At 44.2% G+C, this 21,363-nt stretch overlaps 1 protein-coding gene across 1 annotated transcript in view; it reads left to right on the top strand.

The window, feature by feature from the left end:
- Positions 1-6,766: 6,766 nt before the first annotated feature.
- The window catches only part of FES (FES proto-oncogene, tyrosine kinase), a 251,416-nt gene continuing 236,819 nt past the window's right edge, over positions 6,767-21,363 (top strand). Inside the window, exon 1 of the mRNA XM_068275262.1 lies at positions 6,767-7,005. The gene's annotated coding sequence lies outside the window, so the exon portion shown is untranslated. The remainder of the gene's footprint in view (positions 7,006-21,363) is intronic.

Here is a 21,363-nt window from a genome sequence, read left to right as displayed (position 1 = left end):
AAACTCTATACCTGCATTTAAAGGGGGCTTAGATGCTTTCCTTGCGTTGAATGACATCCATGGCTACAATTACTAGGTAATGCCAATGATGTTAATCCAGGGATTTTATGATCAACAGGGATATGTGAGGGAGCAGGCTGGAGTTGTACTTTGTACTGGTTGAACTCGATGGACGTATGTCTTTTTTCAACCAAAGTAACTATGTAACTATGTAACTATGTAACATTCCACCGTGATTACCGAACATCAGTAAAATGATTCAGAGAGTTTGGCGATAGTTTGACGTGATTCAGAGGCTCTGAAAAGCTTAACTTGTGCCAGGAAGAAAAGAAAGCTGAAAGGAAAAAACAAGTCAGACCTCTGCATGTAAATGGTTAGATGTCTCTCGAGAGCAACGTGCCATAAAACCTGCCCTGAAATGGATCCACTCAGTTCCCCAGCAACTCGTTTCCGCCTGTGTGGAGGAGTGAGGCATGCGATGTGACATTATCCATCCAAAATCAATATAAAGATTCAGGGTTCAACCATAAAGAAAGTTGACATATCCTAGGTGTTTTTTTTTTAATTTTGAGTGACTTAGCAAGTCATTTAAAAGTTTTATTTTTTTTTAATAAAAGCCAAGGCAGTTTTACACCTGTCTGTGTAGCTGATATTGTGGCGAAACCCCTCCCCCAATGTGATGTCATGAGCGAATATTGCTTCGATGTTCGTTAATCCTCACTCTGACCTCACGAGATGTTTGGCCCACATAGCCCATCCCGCAAGGGCATTTGAGAAAATAGACTACATTAGATGTCACGCGATTAACGAACATCGAAGCAATATTCGCTTATACAGGAAATACCATGATGATCCTAATAGGAAATTTGATTCCCCTATAGGAAAGCATTTTTACGATTGTGAACACATGGTTGGCGAATTACGTTGGTGTGTATTAGAACAAGTCGTTACTACTGAAGGAATGGACGGACAGACATCCTTGCTCAGACGTGAACATAGATGGATTGATAAGCTAAGCACTTTAGCACCTAATGGACTGAACGATGAATTTAACTTTAACTTTATGAATATCCTTTGTTCTATTGTACTGTCTCTTTAAACTTGGCCATTCGTTCTCTAAGCATGTGCCCGCCCCTTGGGGGCGTGTTTTTTACTCATGGTGTGTAATTTATTTGTGAGCACTAGCTCGGTTATGTAACACTTGATAAAGGCCTGCTGGCCGAAACGTCGTGTTGTTTTGTCACTATGGTGCAATAAAATAGTGCTACAATTGCATTTATCCAGGTGGAGACCCAGTCTTTTTCTTCTATTGCTGTGGATTGTTGCACCTTGAAGGATCCGGGTGTGGACTGGTGGACTCCCTGGCTTCACATATTATTGCAGTTGAGCTTCTAGGACGGTTTGTTTCTTCCTTGCTATTGGTAAATGTGACAGACAGTTCCCTAGCAGCTTTAGATAAATATGGGAAAAACAATTCAGTAAAATATGAAAGTTCACATAGTGTGTTCTGATCATTTTCCTGTTTAGCTGTAATAAAAAACGTTTGGTCTGACATTGTACACTGTTCCCTTGGCTTCTAGAAACTACTGGTTTGTGTTAATGTGCTTAAATCTGTTGTGTTTGTTTAAAAAGTCAGACAAAGGAGAGCTGATATTTTACAAGCGGGATGGAAATATTTTGCCTGCCCAGTACACAATGTTAAAAGCATACATTCAAAAAGGGCATTGCGGTAATTTGGGCACCCGAAAGAGCTATTGCTAAAACTACAGATATTCCAATAGTGAAAAATCGGTAATCTTTACCGATATTTTACTATGACCTAACCTAGCAGGAGTACGTCGCTAGTAAAATATTGGTAAAATTACTGATCTTCCACCACTTATTTCTGATAGTGGAATATTGTTAATCTTCACCAATATTTCACTATCGCCTAACCTAACCATACTCTCAAACTAGCCCTCCCTCTCCATGCCTAACCGATACCCTGACGATGCACCCCCTACTGACTCCTAACACTAAGGACACCTTCTTCCCACTGATACCTAACCCTAAGATCCACCCCATGCCTAACTCTAACACCCCCCCCCCAATGCCAAACCCTAAGCTCCCCCCGCCCCCCACCACCGATGCTTAACCCTAAAAACCCCCCTCGCTAATGTCTAACCCGGAGCAGTGCTTTTCAGCGCTGCTAGCTTTGGGCGCAGCCAGCGCCGCCATAGGCTGTAATAGGAATCAGTCTATAGCGGCGCTCAGTGAGTAAGGTCGGCTCCGTCAGAAGACGGAGCCGAAGTTGTTTAAAAAACACAATAATTCGGCCTCCAGCAATCGCTGGAAGCCGAATTATTTCATTCCCCCACTATCCATGTCGGCCTGGAGGGGGAATAGTAATTAAAACGCCCCGGACTTGTGCAGAAGCAGGACCAGCCATTTAACAGCTGGATCCTGCGCCCAAGTCTACCAGCGCCGTATTCAAATGTACGCTGTCTAACCCTAAGACCCCTACCCCCGATGCCTAACCCTGTGTGGTCAAGAGTAGAGCAGGCAACACCATTGATAGTATCCTGAGTGCTTGATAATGGGATAAAGGCAGTATCACTGGAACATGCAGGAAACAGTTTACCATCACACCAGTTTTATGAATTATAGCACAGGCTTTATTGTGCCAAAATCCACATACGTATGCCACATGCCTTGATAAGAGACCCTGCATGTCTCCCACAAACAATTGTTGGATTACCTGTGTAATTTGGCACAGTAAACAGAGTGCTATAACTCATACAATTGGTGTGCCGATAAACTTTGTTTCCTACATTGCCTAACCCTAAGACCCCCCTGCCTTTCCCAAACTGCCCATATTACAGGTGCCAACATAGGCGCCTATGTTAATAGCCATGATTAGTTGCTGTTACAGGTAATGTGGGCGCTGGAGATGTCCAAAAGAACAGTTTGCATAGCAGGCGGTTCTGCCGCCCCCTATTTTGTTACTTGTAATTTATTAACTTGTAATAACCGCTAATTGGGGCTGTTAACATAGGTGCCTATTACAGTGCCCATTTTGCCTGGGTGCATCCAGTGCCCAAATTAACTGCTTAGCTGTTAAGGGAATTTCTTAATATAACAGCAGTTTTTTGGGGGGCACTCTGCACAAGCGGATTTGAAGCAAGCCCCATCATCCTTTGCAGAGCACCTTTGACCATTTTTTTTTATTATGGACAAGGGCCTTTCCCCACTCCTGGTGCTGAAGTGGAGGTGGGGAGACACCCTTTAATGATAAGGAAGCTCCATATATTAATAAAAAAGGTATGTGTCACAACTGCTATATGTGTGCTTATACTGTAGCTTGACAAAAGCAATCGTTGTGGCTTGTGCTGGGCTTTAAGAATTTCGGATGTTTCACAAGCTGCTTTTCCGTGCACATTGCAGGAAGCTTTTACTGCAATTACTCAATAAATACAAATGCAGATATCGCTTTTTGAAATATCTACAGCCTGCTGAGGTCTGTAGTCTTTCTTTACACTTCTAGAACACAGGAAGAAGGAGCTTTATGAACTTGTCTAATCTGACAAATTCTATAAACTAAACAAAATGATTGTTGATTTCAAACTGATACATAACATCAGTTACTATATAGTCACTGTTACCAATGAGCATCAAAAATTATTTTGACCTTGAGGCCAGAAACCCACTAGGAGTGATTTTCTGAGCGCTTTGCAATTTGAAAACTCTTGCTAATGTAATGCTCTGGGTGTGATCCCACTTGAGCAATGTGATTTTATAAAAATCCCCCATAGCATTGCATTAGCAAGAGCTTTTTCAAATCACTAGCGCTTAGAAATCGTTCCTAGTGGGTTTCTGGCCTTAACCCTGATTGGACAATGATGAATTTTTATCTGATAGATTGAAAAAAAAAATATTAATGTGATCATTTAAGTCTATAAGAAACCAATGTTTAACCTTTTTTATGGGTGTCATCCAATTTTTTTTTTTCTTGCAAAGCCCTTGAACCCAGTTTTGTCACAAAAATCCCTGGGGCAGTTTGAAGTGCACTGGTGGGAACATGTCCTAAGTAATAGAAAAAAAGGCTAGTGCTTTCCATTAAGGTTAAAAGCTCTCATGCAAATGTGTTGGGTAACTCAAAAATGGCTACATCTAATGTGGATGGCCAGTTTCTACTCATCCCCTTTTTGAATTGACACAGAATTACAGGTTCCTCATAGGCCTAGCTTGGGAAAGATTCGTGTGGATCAAAGTCTTTAAGGGCTCGTTTCCACTATCGCGAATCCGCATGCGGATTCGCACATGTAATGCAAGTGGATGGGCCTGTTTCCACTGTAGCGTTGATGAGGTGCGTTTTTTTCAGCGGTGAAAAAACGCACAAAAGAGCCGCAGAATTTGCCTGCGAGTGGAATGCATGCGAATCGCCGCTAATGTATTTCATAGGAAATTCGCATGCTGTTTTGGTATGCAAATTGTCATGTGAATTCGCATGAAATCAATGGAACAGCACACCGGCATTGCCTTGGTTCGCATACATCGTTATCCATGCAAATTTTCATGCGAATTCACATCTGCATGTGAATTTTGCCGCAGCGATTTCGCAACGCAATAGTGGAAACGAGCCCTAAAAGTTCTAGGACTAGTGGGTGAGGGAAGCAATTCTACACTTTGGAGTCGACAGTTTTATCCTTTTTTTCAACAGATTATTTCAGCTCCAGCCAAGAATGAGTACGATCAGATGAATTCCTTTTGCAAGTTTTCCTTAGTGTTGTCCCCTGAGTTTATTACTATGACCTCCTTTTTGGAGAAACACAAAGGTAAGGAAGAGGTCCTTCAACATTGGGACAAGATTGCTTTGTAAGGGGGAGCCTGAGAGATTTTTTCTTAGACTTAATGTGCACTTTACATTTTTTACTCATGGACTTGGGGTAAATTGTTTACTATAACTCAAAGTGCAGGGATGCTTATGAACTAAAATGTACCACAATTTGACATCACTACACCCTTGCTGCATTTAAAACTGTTTTCCCACCAAAGTTTTAATTTCACACAAATTACAGAAAAAGTATGCCTTTCAAAAATATTTTTCACTTGGGTTCCTATAAGTGTCTGCACCCAGGGCCGGTTCTAGTAACAATGGGGCCCCGGGGCAAAATTAACCAAGGGGGCCCCCAACTGAACACCCCTGACCAAAAAGCAGCATTAAGGCCAGAAACCCACTGGGAGCGCTTTGTAAGCGTGAGTGATTTGAAAAAGCTCTTGGTAATGCAATGCTATGGGGGATTTTTATAAAATCACATCACTCAAGTGGGATCACACCCATAGCATTACATTAGCTAGAGCTTTTCAAATCACAAAGCGCTCAGAAAAGCTCTCCTAGTGGGTTTCTAGCCTAAGGCCCCATTGTTGCAGCCAAAATTCCGCCCGAGCCCGTGAGCCGGCTGCTGACAACCCAACCCCCCCTCCTAACTTAACTGTGCTCCCTGGGATCCCTGAAGAGTCTCTGGCAGAATAGCTTCTCATCTGTCCCGGCGGGCACGTTCCTCTGCCAGTCTGTAGCTCCATGCACTCCCCGACTTCACCCTCGCCAGGGCACCTCCCTTCCATCACAGGGTGTATGTTATTACATAATATCATGCTGCAGGTCACAGAGAAGATGTATCCAGCGGTGGATGAAGATGGGAGTGCATGGAGCCACAGGCTTAAAGAGGGGTCCCCCCCCCCTCCCGCAGACAGAGATGAAGAGCTACTCTGCTAAACAATCCTCAGGGGCTCCAGGGAGCACAGTTAAGTTGGGGGGGACATCTATTGGCCCCTGTAGGTTCTGGGGCCCTGGGACAACTGCCCCCTTTGCCTCTATGGTAGGGCGATCCTGCTTGCACCCCCAAGTGTTCCGTCCCTCTGTCTGCCTCCATAGCAACAGAATGCATCAGAAGCCTGTAGGCTAGCGACATGTCTGTACAGCATCAGGCCCCTAATGTCTCTTTCACAGTAGATAACACATGCATAAATGTAATTTCCTACGTGCATTCCCAAATTCTGAAGCATGGCATGCGAGATGGGGTCTGGTTTATTGCGAACATTGGCGACTCCAGCGCAATTAACCTGACTGGCAATCGCATGCATTTTGTGATCCCAGGTGTGCTACATCGAAGCGCAAGGTTATGCTTTCTGTACTGTGAACGGCAACATAAAAGTCAATAGACTTTCATATTACCACATGTGTCGGACACAATGTGCGGTGCGTCATAACTGACACCATGGAACATACGTTTGAAAGGACCCTAACTGTCACCCAAGGGCTCAAGTCTCAATCTCTGCAGGCAACAGCAAATGAATGTCTGTACCTAGCTTGAATTAGAGACGAATGGAAACAGTATTACTTATGTAATTGCTTCATGATCTTCAGTATCTAGACAAGACAATTTACATTTGTTGAACTTTGATAACTCCAGAAAATATACTGAAACTGAAAGATCTGCTCTAGAGCCTGTTATCTGTGGCTTTAAATTACTTTGTAAAGGGATCCAGCTGGCACCCTACGTGTATCTCACCTGCTGCACTTCATTTTTAGACTAGAGCTATGGCAGTGCAGGACTGTGTGGCTGTAGGGAAAACAAAACCCCGCTGCATTTTAACTAGGAAGGAAAAGACAGAGAAGTTCCTGCTCTGCCGTGAAGAGAGTTCAGTGACTGGAGTGCTGGGAGGGTTAATATCGGTGTGGGAAGTGCTTGCGTTACACTGCTGCCACTAACCAGGGAAAGGGGGCAAGTCACTCACTCAGGAGCTGAGCTCAGAGAGAGGAACTATCTACAGTACTGCTACAGGGCTCAATATTCACCACATTATATATATCATACAGACAGGGAAGTGACAGAAACTGCAGAGGGTCTGCAAGGAGTACAAAACTCTTGAACAGAAGTCGGGAAAGGCAAGTCGGAGCAAGGAGATACACTGGGTATTATGGAAAGTAACGTGCACTGAGTGCAGGACGGAGCTCTGATACAGGTAAGTCATGGCATTACTGAGAGGAGCACTGTGCTTGTTGGTGAAGCTGCAGCGACGTACTAAGCAGCATTCCCGGTGTGCAGATCAGTCACAGAGCAGATGTTGAGCAGCCTGTGCCTGACCTACAGCTGCCAGTGCTACTACTGTGCTCTGCTACTAGAGATGACAGGGGCACTGGATTCAGGGTTAGTAATTAACGCACCTTTATACTGGTACCTATCATAATACTTAATTGGTGCCCTATATAGCCCTAAGTGGTGCTGTCTTCTATAAACACGTGTCTGGTTTTTTTTATGGCAATTCTAATCCCAGAACTGTGGCAGGTGTCAAATCTTAACCTAGTGCCTTTATGTGCCTAAAAATTGCTTTCCTGTACCCGCATCTAATCTAACAAGTTCCTGACCTTAACGCTAAGCTCGCAGTGATATGGTGTGACTTTACAGAGACATTTTAACCCTCCTGGCGGTCTATTAGAAACCGCCAGGGGGCAGCGCAGCAGTCTTTAAAAAAATTTTTTTTAATCATGTAGCGAGCCCCGCATCCCCACACCCGCTTCGATCGCCTCCGGTGATCTTTGATCAGGAAATCCCGTTCAAAGAACGGGATTTCCTGAAGGGTTTCCCCCGTCGCCATGGCGGGATGATGTCACCGACGTCATGACGTCAAAGGGAGTCCCGATCCACCCCTCAGCGCTGCCTGGCACTGATTGGCCAGGCAGCGCACAGGGTCTGGGGGGGGGGGCGCGGCAATCGGCGGGTGACGGTGATCGGAATGCACACGCAGCTAGAAAAGTGCTAGCTGCGTTTTGCAAAAAAAAAAAAAATATGCAAATCGGCCCAGCGGGGCCTGAGAAATCCTCCTGCGCGGCATAGCCCGAGCTCAGCTCGGGCTTACCGCCAGGAAGGTTAAAGCAGGGCTGCGGAGTCGGTACAAAAATCATCCGACTCCTCGCTTTATGAAACCACCGACTCCAGGTACCAAAAATTGCTCCGACTCCAACTCCGACTACATGTCCCTGTTTTAAAGTATACCTGAGACGTTACAAACAAAAGTTTTTATACTTACCTTGGGCTTCCTCCAGCCTCTTGTAGTCCATGGGCTCCCTTGGTGTGCATCTGGTCCATTCTGTTCTCCCACAGTCACCTCCAGCAAAGTGCCCGAGTCAGGGACCACTGTGCATGCGTAGCCCTGGATGTGCATCTCCTTGGTTGTGCTCCTGTTGCTGGGAGCTTTCTGTGTCTGTGCAGTTACAAGTCTAACTAAGGCTCAGTTCACATTTGATTTAAAAACGTATCTGTGGCTCCGTTTTGGGGCCTGGACCGAAACCGGAGCCACGGATACAAATGTTAAAAATAGTGTCCGTCTTCTCCCACTTCAAAAACTGATCCGGTGGATCTGCTTTCAAAAACTGATCCGGTGGATCTGCTTTTAAAAACTGATCCGGTGGATCTGCTTTTAAAAACTGAACAGAGAGATAGGATTTGCAGGGTTTTCACGGACCCCAGATACATGCAGAGGTAGTGAAAACCAATGTAAGAACTGATCTTCCTCTACACAGACAGCTTTGGACACAGAAATGGATCCGTTTCCAGTGTCCCAGCCCTGTCTGTGGGTGGGGAGGGGGCCGCTATGCTGGAGGGGGTAGCGGGCAGGAAGGGGGCAGCGGGTAACCCCTCCTCTCCTTCACCTGGGACCCCCACTTCCCCGCTCCCCTCCAGCTAGATTCTTTTAAAATGTATCCATCAGCCAGCGGCGTGCCGAGAACTTACTCACTGCCTTGTTCCACCACTCCCCGCATCACTTCCTGCAATGCCACCCACTGAAGTACAGAGGGCGGCATTGCAGGAAGTGATGCGGTGACCAGTGGAACAAGGAACTGACCAAGTTCCCCGCTTGCTGATGAATACATTGTAAAATAAACCAGCTGGAGGGGGAAGGGGGGACCCAGTTGAGGGAGGGGGCTCCCCACCGCTGTGCCCGCTGCCCCCCCTTCCAGCCTGCTACTCCCTCCAGCATGGCGGCCCCCACGGCCAGGACTGGGGATCGGTTTCCACAAACTGGAGATGTATGCTGCAAAAAGGACACTTTTTGCAGGATGGAGGGAATTTTTTTATTTCTTACAAAAACGGATCAGTGTGAAACGGGATCCAATCTGCAACCTGACAAGTGTGGACCGAGCCTAACTGCACAGGTGTAGAACGTTCACGGCTGCGGGAGCGAGACCAAGGTGGTGCACGGCGAGTGCCGAACGTGCACAGTAGTCCCTAACTACCGGTGCTGACTGCAGTAGAGCGGACACACACCGAGGGAGGCCATGCTTTCATAATGCACAATACAACTCTGTTGCACTGTGGGCTGTGTTTTCACGGAACGCAATACAGTGCCCACTGTGAACCTAACCTAAATCCTCTACTTGGCTGGAGACTATTTTTTTTTTTATAGCTACATTTTATTACTTTTATAAATAAAATGAATACAAATAAAGCAAGACAAGAGTATATTAAGCTATCCCCAAAACCCTGAGGGCTCTTTCACACAAGGCTGCAGTGGAAAAGGCTAAAACTCTGCCTTTTGCTTAACGCCAATACACAGCGTTTTCAAAGCGTTTTACAGCTCATATGAAAAGGCCTTTTTTTTTCTTTAAAGGACTTACGAGGTCAAAAATCGTAATTTTGATCTTTACCTGTTTTATATTTGAATCCATAGGTGTGTTCCAATGTGCCCTCCGTTCTATTCCGCCTCAAAAGTATCCTTTATATTCCCCCCAGGCTGCGACCCGACCCCACAGCACGGGTCGTCATCTATGCCACATTCAAGATGGCCGCCTCAAAGATCCGCGGCTGCGCAGTACGCATGGCGGAGAATGCGGCTGCGCAGCTTTCCGCCCTCGCTGTGAGCGCGCCTGCTGTCACAGTAGGAGGACGCTGACAGCGAGTACGTGGCTGGGCGAGGGCAGAGAGCTGCGCAGCCGCACTCTCCGCCATGCGTACTGCGCAGCCGCGGATCTTTGCAGTGGCCATCTTGAATGCGGCATAGGAGACGACCCGTGCTGTGGGGTCGGGTCGCAGCCTGGGGGGAATATAAAGGATACTTTTGAGGCGGAATAGAACGGAGGGCGCATTGGAACACACCTATGGATTCAAATATAAAACAGGTAAAGATCAAAATTACGATTTTTTACCTCGTAAGTCCTTTAAAAATAAGTCAACAAGTCAGCTGTAAAATGCTTTGAAAACGCTGTACTTGGCATTGTCCATTGACTATCATTGAAACTCGAAAAGCCAACTGCGGCTGTAAACCGCTTTGAAAAAGCTCCGGTGAGCTTCAAAACGCAACGCCCAAAAAAGCTGCTTTAGGTGTGAAAGATAAAATGAGTCTGTGGACTTTTATTGTACCTTGGAAAACGCCAACTATGGTCTTGGCTGTAAAACGCCGAAACTAGCCTCTGGTGTGAAAGAGCCCTGAGGCGGCGGCCATATGAATGATGCTTAGAGTACATTATAGCACAATTATAATACAGGTTGTAAGCAGATTTGTTTAGTAACACAAACCTATTTATTTCGCTTAGTCTGGCATTGACATTGTAATACCCCTCCTGCAGTGTGATGTCATGACCATGGTCCTGAAAGTTTGCTGTCTGTGAACCTCGTTGCATTGTGCTAAATAATGTCTGTCTCCAACTGGCAAGCAAGCAGTATCTCCTTCTGTGCATAGAATGCTCAGTAAACGAACATTCCATACAGATCACCTGTCAGGACATAGAGAGGTTACCCCCAGTGATACATTTCAGAATGTAAATCAGGTAGAGGAAAGATTTTACAATGGGCAAACACTAGCTAAATCATTTATAAATGAATATTGTAAAACAAATACGTAATTGTATATTTATTATGTTATTTTCCTTTTAAAGCTATGATAACCGGTTGTATGAGGTAGCCCAATCTGACTGGTAGTTTATTCTGATATGACGCATGCGCATGGAAGAATACAAACCACTGCCGATCGCCCCAATGCCGTAAGTCAGTATCGAGCAGCCAATTACTTTATTCCATACAGACATTGTCAGCCACTGTGTCATACAGTCAATATATGTCTATCATCCAACTTTGGATTTAGGAATCAGTAAGCCATTACTGCCTATGCCAAATGTCAGAAATTTGCAGCAAGCGTTTTAAAGGGGACATTGCCTCATATTGAAGATTCTCACAGATCCAGCTGAGGGACGTTTTTCCCAAAAAATAAGTGTACACAGAAGCTTTGACATCCATTATCTGGCATGCTCTGAGGCCTCGGTGTGTGTCGGTGGTGGGACCACATATGACCTATTAAGATTGGAGGGCCGTCCATTTTTTGCATAGGCTGATAGCCGGGCGATCTGGACGGGCAATACACTATCTTTGGTCAGTGGTATTGTAAATATAGAGTTATTAGACCACTTAGACCGAGGAAGATTGTAGTTTGACCCTTTTTTTTGCATAGGTAGAACCGTAAGGTAATCTAAGGTCTATGAGAAGTATTATAATGTGCTCACTGTGCTGGTCCATGTTTTTAGGCTTGTTTTTAAAGTGTTGTCCTTTTTGACCGGTGAATTTTGTGGAGTTTGTCACATAATACATTTTGAATTTTTTCATGCACATGTAGCAGTATTGGTTATCCATATTTGTTTGCTATTCTGATATGACACCTGATAAGAGTAGTTGGTGTGCTCTGGTGCTTTGTACAACCATATCTATACGAGGAACTTTTAGACACAAATGCTCAGAACGGATTTAAACCAGTACTTATAAATACAGTAGAGGATGTAGGAATGGACATGCATGACCCAGTACAAGCAAGAAAACACATATATGTAGGATAACTAGCCCTTCTACTTTAAGGAATCTTTTCTGAGAGGTTTTCCAATCATTTTGAGAGTTTCCATGCCTATGAAGAAAAGGATTAAACACAGTGCTCCATTCTTCCTGTGCATTGCTTCATTTTCGTGCGCACTGATCGCACTGCATGTGGAAAATGAAGCAGTGCACAGGGAGAATGGAGCACTCTGTATGAAGAATGGAACCCCAGTATAAAGAAGTGTTGTAGTTCATTTGGAGTTTCCAGTGTGTGGGCAGCTCTAACTAATTGCCCAACTGCATAGGTCTCCCGACATCAGCTGCTAATCAGTTGTTTTATGGTCTGTACTTCCCATTGTGCTATAGTGACGCCACGCTACCATGATGAAGTGAGATGACTACGTCATCACGTTAATGAGACACTGCTAATCTAGGGCTTTCTGATACTACACCAGTGATCAGTAAAAGCGCGGTGCAAATGTATCCCTATGGGATCCTTCTCACTGCAGCATTTGCGATTTGCACATTTTGGGGGCTCTCGGGATGTGATTCTTGTTCTCTTGGGAATCGCAAATCACTACAAAATCCCGAAATTTCATGCCACAAAATCCTGTTTGTGATTCAGGATTTGTGCTCCAATTGTAAACCAGCACTAAGGCCTGAGGTCCACTAGAGCGGTTTCAGTGGAGATCTCTGCTTTCAAGGCATCACTGCCAATTCCAAAAGTGCTAGGCTAATGCAAGCCTATGGCGGTGATTCCAAAATCACATTTACTGCAGCATTTTCAGAGCGATTTCGTTCAGGGAGCACAGGCTCCAAAATCACATTCCCTGAAATCACTCCGGAAATGTGTTTAGTGCAAAAATCTCTGGTGGGCCTCAGGCCTTACTGCCGATGTATCACATGTGTGAACAGGTCCGATCTGTTTGCAGCGTCAGTGGTAAATATCTGTACAAATTGGGCATGATTGTCCAGCATGGCCCTGAGTGTACACGAGGCAAAGTGAAAAAAAAATCTATATACACAAACACCCACCCACGCCCACCCCAAGAACATATCCAAAAAATCTTGTTGGATATATTATGTGGCCGCACTCTACATGCATGGGCGTAGTGCACCTACGCAAGTACAGCCACGCCTGTGCAGTAAGCTGGAGCCACTCGCCGGTGTTAGCTTGGTAATGTGTAAGTTGCCAGCATAGCACATGGTACCCTGGTGACGTATAGTAATGCTACCTGTCGGACATACCAGTACAATTGTTGTGCGTTCTCTGCGCATGGCAGTTTTACTGATGTTTTGTGCATATGCCTCATTGTCCCATTTAAGTTTTTGTTTTATCTCTGTAGAATGCACCATGCTTATATTTTGCTTTGTAGAGCTCCATGGCAGGTGATGTCCTTAATAGTCAAATATTCATTTAATAATAGTTTCCTCTGTCTTATGTTATCATGAATGTAAAAGCTGCTCAGAAACTAAAAATGCAAATCAAAAGTTCAAGGTGAACAAGGTAGTTTCCTCGTATTACTTCCTGCTGTATTGTGTGGTAGTAAAATGGTGTAGGTGTATGTTATATGCTGTTAGGACACAAGTGGAATGAGGCCTGATGCACTAACCTTCTCAGCTCGCCTGACTCCTTTACTTTACCTCGTTCTAAGAATGTTTTTGACTTAATTATTCACGAACAATTCAAAGGCATTAGAAAAGTTTTGCATTAACTAGCACCTAATTTTGCACATAAATTAGGCGCATACTTATTAAAAGGGAGCCTGTAATGTGGGCACCCAGAAAAGTTAATAGAAGAATATTGGTAAATGTAGCAATATTGTACTATTAAAATGTAAAGAAGTATAGTACAATATCGGTATTAAAGTGGAATCCGAGATGAAAAACTAACTATAACAAGTACATTGTCTATATATCTTATCTAAAATTAAGATAGTTTACACAGCAAATCTAGCTGCAAATAGCTCCAACAGGATGTGACTATTTCTTCCTGTGATACAATGATAGCAGCCATATTCTGCTTGTCATCACACAGGCAAGCTGCTTTGCATCTCCACCCCTCAGCCTGCGAACACTCCATTCCTCTCTACTCCCCTCTCCGCCTCCTCGCCTCTGAAATCTCTGGCTGGTAATGCCTCCTCCTCCTCTTTTGGGAAAAACCTCCTCCTCCCCAGACTGAGCTCCCATGAGCACTTGCTACATGGGACACAGAATGCCTAGGCACTGTTTAGTTTATAGGCAATTAGGGTATTAAAAAAATGTTGGCTTTAAGAATGCCGTATAAACTGTATGTAAGGGGCCCGGGCGCAATTATGCAATGAGTAAAAGTTTATCTCAGATCCACTTTAAATACTTAACTCACACAGAACTGACACCTAACACCCCCGCCTAGCCGCATCACACCACAGGTGTCCTGAAACACATGCACGGCAATGGAAGAGTTTCCACTGCATGCATGTTGTGCAGAGCGATCCGAGAATGTGCAGCATGCTGCAGATTCTCGCACTGCCGCATCCGCTCGCAGCTACGTCCTATCTCTTCAATTCACTTCCGCATTGGGAGATGCGGAAGTGACGCGGGTGGCGGAAGTGATGCGATGCGGCTAGGCTGCCGCATTCGCATCACTTTAGTAGTTGAAACCGGCCCTAACTGACCCCGTGCTATTTATAGGGCGCCGCTGGCAGACGCCCAAAATTCCTGCTTCCAATGAAACTGCTGGTAACTTGTTACAATGTAACATCTGACATCTTTTTTTTTTTATTTTGAATTCACCTCGGTACACTTTACTTGCAGTGTGGATCATGGCTTTTGGCAGAAGGCTTTTTTTTTTTTTTTGCTGTGATGTGTTTGCTTCTGAGGAGATCCATTCTCTGCAAGATCTTCTACTCAAGTAACAGGCTGCCACTGTCTTCTCTCTTTATAAATTCAGGCTGGCTATGCTGGCGCATGCGTCATATAGGTGGCTATGTCACTTTATTTCAGGGCCATGCTCCTGCTGCTTATGGGTACTTATTTTTATTTATACAGTCCTGACATCTTCTGCAATGTTATTAGCATTTAGAGTTTAAAGTCTTGTTGCTAACTGTTCCTCACAAGGGGCTCTCAAACACCTCTCTACCATAGTCATACTGTATAGTAATTTGATCTTTTTCTAGTACTTAAAGAGAACCTGAGGCAGTTCAAAACAATAATAAAATATATACCGGTACTTATCTGTAGACCAAATGTAGGGTCAATTTTTAGGGGGAAACCATTAACTTATCTGTATGACTTTTTGGGATGTGGGAGGAAACTTTAGTGCCCGGAGGAAACCCACACAGACGGGGAGAATATATAAACTGTGCAGATAGAGCCCTGGCTGGGATTCAAGCTGGGGCCCAGTACTGTAAAGGCAAGAGTGCTAAGCACTACACCACCATACCGTCTCTTTGTGGTATGGACATGTTCTTTTTCCCTGGAGATGACCACATTCAGCACCATGGAAAGCCTCTTCTGCTGCTGTAGCTAAACACAAATATTTTGTTTTCAATAGATTTTTATTGAATAAAAGAGATTTTGAGGAACATAACAATAACAATTACAATGAATCAACTGGTGTTTTCCTTTTCTTATACAATTCAAAGACACATTGAGTTGGTTGGTACTTAATAAGTCATAGAGTAAACACAAATATTTAACAGTACTGTGTCATTAAAGTGGTATGTAATTGTGGCCACGCTCCTCTTAATGTAAGAGCGTGGCCGTACTGCTCCTGCGCAAATATGGCCACGCCTGCCCAGCAAGCTGAAGCTGTTCATCTACGAGTGGCTCGGTACTACTGTGCAGGTGCAATTGTACAGTGGCAGTGGTCTGGAGGAGAACTTATGAAGCTTCTGGAGGATCTTCTTAGATAAGGATATATTTTATTTTTGTTTTGAACTGCCTCAGGTTCTCTTTAAGTACTAGAAAAAGCTCAAATTACTATACAGTATAATCTCATAGAAAACTCCAAGGGACTAGGAAAACTGGTTTACTATATCAGAAATTGTCCTAGAAATAGCCCAGCATGCCCTGGTACATTCTCTGCTGCAAAGGAGCAACTCTGTCCTCTCATTGGAGGTACAGTACAAGCACTTGCACATTTGGTGGACTACAATGTTACATATACCCTAGCGCTGCATAGCCGTGCTGGACAAAAAAAATAAAATGCAGCCATCACTGAATAGAGGCAGCCACTCGCTTCCTCCAGAACTGTCTGCTCACACTTGAGCAAATCATGTAACCTCTCTTCAAAATGCAACCAATCATAATAAACCACTTGCATCTGTAATGTAAGTCACACCGATACTTCGACAGGTGGAACTTGGCACCCTTCTCTCGACTCTTAGTTGCAGCAAGTAGGCACGCTATGATCTGCACTACAATTTAAAATAGCCTGTACTGTGCTCCACACACTACCAGGAGCGTCATTGCTAATATTGAAGAGATACGTATAATCCCGTTGTACAGGGCACAGGAGTGCGTACTATCCTGTGGTAGGACTGTGATGATATTTTTATCAGTAATTACAAAGTGTGAGTGGTAACAATGCATCCTCTTTTATTTATATTCACATTATTCCTCATGTTCTCCAGGCTGCTTATTGGTACAGTACAGTATATCCAGTGCCAATACCATTCTTCTTGTCTTACAAATGTTACCAGGCACCAACTCGCCTGCAACCAGCCTGACGAGAGCAGCCAACCATGGGTTTCACACTGACATATGATACATGCTCCGCCCACTGTTTACTATAGCCAGAGTCAGCATCACATAGGTGCAAAAAAAACATGTTTACTATAACAGAAGTTTTATTATATCAGAATTTACTATACCTGGTGCTGCTCTCTTAAACTTATAAAGGAGATTGGCCGGGACCTGGAGAGATAGTTTACTATACCAAAATTTTTACTACATCAAAGTTTATTATAACGAGATTATACTGTAGTGAGTCAGGCCTAAATGCAGGCTTTCGTAAGGTGCAATAACTAGCAGTAATTTTAGTGCTGGTTATTGCAGCCTTAAAGTATACCTGAGGCGGCTAAAAATCTAAAAAAAAAAAAAAAGGGACACATAGGCATGTTCCCATCTGGAGGACATGCCTCTGTGTGCCCTGCTCTCTGTGTCCCGCTATCCCCCTGGAATTTGCGCAACCCTCTGATCGTGCTCCCATGGCCAGGAGCATTCTGCGCTTAAGCAGTTGGTTAAAATTGTAACTGTTCACGCAATCCAGGAGACAAGCAATCAGTTCTGCACATGTGCAGTAGCTCCCCACTGGGTGAGTTGGCCAGTTTTCAGAAAGGCACTGCTGCTGTACAGAGCAGCGAGGATTGATGGTGACGGACCAGGCGGACATCAGGGGTGTGTGTACAGGTATCCCCCAAGCTTGTTTAAAGGTCAGGAAGATGGAAAACTAGCAATTGGTCATGGTCAGTGAAATAAAAAGAACTCTGAGTTGATGTAGATTTATGTGTTAATCCAAGAATTTGCAGCTTGAATATGGACCAGTCGCATTTTGCCGTAGGTCCATTTTCAAGTTGCATAAATTTGCATCAACTGAATTATTGCATCTCATTGACCATTTCTATTAGTAATCTTTAAGCTGCATACATACGTGAGATTAAAAACTTTGGAAAATGAAACCTCAATGATCGATCTGCCAATATTGGTAAAAAATAATTTTCAAAAGATCTCAAGAAATTTTGTTTGTTAAACAAGGTGTATATGGGATTGCCACGTATTTCCTAACTGTTGTGTGCACATCGCATACGTAAAAAAGAAGGTAGTAAATAGATTATAAAAGCATTTCTTTTGCATGAACCTTCATTTGCATGTGTACAGCTTTGTTAAGAAGATCCATTGATAAAACCTATGTGGCAGATTGATTGCTCAGTTTGAAAATACTCTTATCTCACATATCTACCCAGCTTTAGTTGAAAATGTGAAATGACAGCTTCCTTATTTCTGTCACCAGTGCATACTTCAGAAGCAGTCTTCCCAGGCAGTGTGTGAAAACAGAAAGGACTGAATGTTCCCTGAGGCAACATTATTTACTTCTATACTTTACTTTATATAATGTTTTAAAGTTAAAGGAGTAGTCATAAGGAATGTATGTTTGGCGAAATGTACAACACTATAAACATCTAAATATAACAAATGGTATCTGTGGTTTTAATAAAAAGTTAACATTTTTAAAAATATTTTCAACTTTCTAAGTAAAAAACAAAAGCGAGCAGTTGCTGTGCTATAAGGGTAGAAGACCGAGAGCCCAATATAGTGTAGTATATATTAGAAAGGGAGGGGATGAAATATGAAATGTAATATTATACTCACAAACCCAGGTTACCTCCAAGGTAACCACTGTTAAGGCAGGTGGGGAGAACAAGCCTGTCCCCACTCAGAATTAAGACGTCGCTCTCTGTGGATAGGAGAAAAATGTAGGGTATGTCACCCTTCCACCAAGGGTGGACTGCTAGATACGCAGAGATGTACGGATGCGCCGGTAGGATAAAAGCCACTAAAAGGTTTAAAAATGTTCGGGCTGCAGTGGTGGACCAGCCAACCCCAAACACACATGTACTGTCAGAATTCACTTCATACACAATTTATTCATATACTCCCAATGAAAGTCACAACGCGTTTCGCGGGCAAGGACCCGCTTCTTCAGGCAATAAACAACAGGAGCAATACACAGCACGGAGTCAAGTAGTTGCTTGGCACCTCTGTAATATATGTTGCACAACAATAAAGAGTGAGAATAGCAATCTTGCAGTAAGATTTATAACAAAAGCTATCTCCTTACCACAACCCAATCCCCCCCCCCCACCCCCCAACTCTGGCATTGCAGCCTTGCAGTAAGATCTCTAACAAAGGGTATTTCCTTACCACAATCCAATCCCCCCTCCCCCCCCCTCAACTCTGGAATTGCAGTCATGCAGTAAGATCTATAACAAAGGGTATCTCCTTACCACAATTCAATCCCCACCCCCCCAACTCTGGCATTGCAATCTTGCAGTAAGATTTATAACAACAGCTGTCTCCTTACCACAACCCAATCCCCTCCATCGCCATATCTGGTATTGCAGTCTTGCAGTAAGATTTATAACAAAAGCTCTCTCCTTACCACAACCCATTTCCATCCTCCCCCCAACCAACTCTGCAGAGTAGCATGGCAGCAGAGCTTCATACAGTACCTTGTTCCGGCAAATGGACAGGTCCTCTTCACTTCTTCTCAGTTCCTCTTCAGTGTAGTTGCTGTGCAGTCAGTCACCTAACTGCTTCTAACACTGCATGTCTTGTGACAGGCATTGGAAGCCAATAGGTGATTGGCTACAGGGGAGCTACACTGAAAAGGGTGAGAACAGGACCTGTCTAACCCCAGAATGAAGCACAGTATGAAGCTCTACTGCAGCTGCTCTGCACCTCAGGACTGTGCCCATTTGTCCCAAAGAGGGACTGTCAAAGAATGAGGCCGTAAGGGTCCTGTGTGGTTCAGTCTTTAGCGTACTGGGCATGCGCAGGGAGCTTACGGTGACCAGGTGCGCACACGGGCTGCGCACGTGAGACTTCAGCCAAAGTCACCAGATTACCAGAGCCGACAGCGAGACCATGGAAGGGACCAAGAGGATGCCGGTGGACTGGAGGAAGCCCCGATTTTTAATTTATGCCTCTGCTCAGGGTCCCTTTAAATCACCATTATCAGGGTTTGAACATTGAGTCAGATCTTGTGAAGCATTCAGAAATGCAGCTCAGGTGCAAAAAGAAACTGTCTGGCTTCTTAAAAGCCCTAATTATAGTTTCTGAAAAACACAAGCGCCTTTGGTTAAATGATGCAATACTATTAGAGATGAGCGTAATGACCTAATTACGATTTCGCGTAATTAGTGTAATTACGATTATGGCCGTAAGTACATAATCGTAATGAAGAAGGATTTCGCGAAATTTCGCGTAAGCGTAATTTTCGCGTAATTTTCGCATTACAGTGGGTTCATGCCGTAATTTCGCATTAAACGCTACCGTAATTTCGCGTTAAACCGTAACGCTCCGTATAATATAAAAAAGCCGCCGACTTTAAGGGTTAATAGCAAAGTCCCCTTAAATGCTAAGAGCCTCAAATTTGGAGAATATATTAAGGAGATCAGGAGGAATAAGAGGAAAAATTTTTTTTTCAAAAAGACCTTATAGTTTTTGAGAAAATCGATGTTAAAGTTTCAAAGTAAAAATGTATACATTTAAAAATCCGACTTTAACGGTTAATAGCAAAGCCTGCTTAAAGTTTAGGAACACCAAATTCCTAGGGTATATTAAGGGGATCAGTGGGAATAAGAGGAAAAATTTTTTTTTCAAAAAGACCTTATAGTTTTTGAGAAAGTCGATTTTTAAGTTTCAAGGGCGAAAATGTCTTTTAAATTCGGAAAATGTCAGTTTTTTTTGCACAGGTAACAATAGTGTATTATTTTCATAGATTCCCCCAAGTGGGAAGAGTTTTACTTACTTCGTTCTGAGTGTGGGAAATATAAAAAAAAAACGACGTGGGGTCCCCCCTCCCAGACCTCTTTAACCCCTTGTCCCCCATGCAGGCTGGGATAGCCAGAATGCGGAGCACCGGCCGCGTGGGGCTCCGCACCCTGACTATACCAGCCCGCATGGTCCATGGATTGGGGGGTCTCGGAAGGGGAGGGGCAGCCAAGCTTTCCCCTCCCCCTCCGAGCCCTTGTCCAATCCAAGGACAAGGGGCTCTTCTCCACCTCCGATGGGCGGTGGAGGTGGAGGCCGCGATTTCCTGGGGGGGAGGTTCATGGTGGAATCTGGGAGTCCCCTTTAAAAAGGGGTCCCCCAGATGCCCACCCCCCCTCCCAGGAGAAATGAGTATAGAGGTACTTGTACCCCTTACCCATTTCCTTTAAGAGTTAAAAGTAAATAAACACACAGACACTTAGAAAAAGTATTTTAATTGAACAAAAAACATAACCACGAAAAAAGTCCTTTAATATTCTTAATTAACCATTAATACTTACCTGTCCCTTTAAAAGCCAGTTCCCACGCAATATCCTCGGAAATATACTAAACAGTTACAATATAACAAAGTTATTACAATGTAACAACTTTGTTACATTGTAACTACGCCGCACCCGACGCTACTCGCCGCTCAGCCGCCGCACCCGCACGCACCCGACAGAGCTCTGAGCTATATAGCTCAGAGCTCCCTAAGCATCTTTGTATTTGGGCTCCAAGGAGCCCCATTGGTCCTTAGCAGACCAATGGGGTTCCTTTAAATCAGAAGGAACCCCATTGGTCTGCTAAGGACCAATGGGGCTCCTTGGAGCCCAAATACAAAGATGCTTACAGAGCTCTGAGCTATATAGCTCAGAGCTCTGTCGGGTGCGTGCGGGACGCTAAGTCCCCGCCGGCTCCCGCTGTCCACTCCGCCCACATCTGTCACCCACATGTCACCCACATGTGGGTGACATGTGGGTGACATGTGGGAGAGGCGGGGAAGGCAGCG

The sequence above is a fragment of the Hyperolius riggenbachi genome, chromosome 3 (assembly GCF_040937935.1).
Source record: "Hyperolius riggenbachi isolate aHypRig1 chromosome 3, aHypRig1.pri, whole genome shotgun sequence".
NCBI classification, from domain to species: domain Eukaryota; kingdom Metazoa; phylum Chordata; class Amphibia; order Anura; family Hyperoliidae; genus Hyperolius; species Hyperolius riggenbachi.
This window is presented reverse-complemented; position numbering and strand designations above follow the sequence as displayed.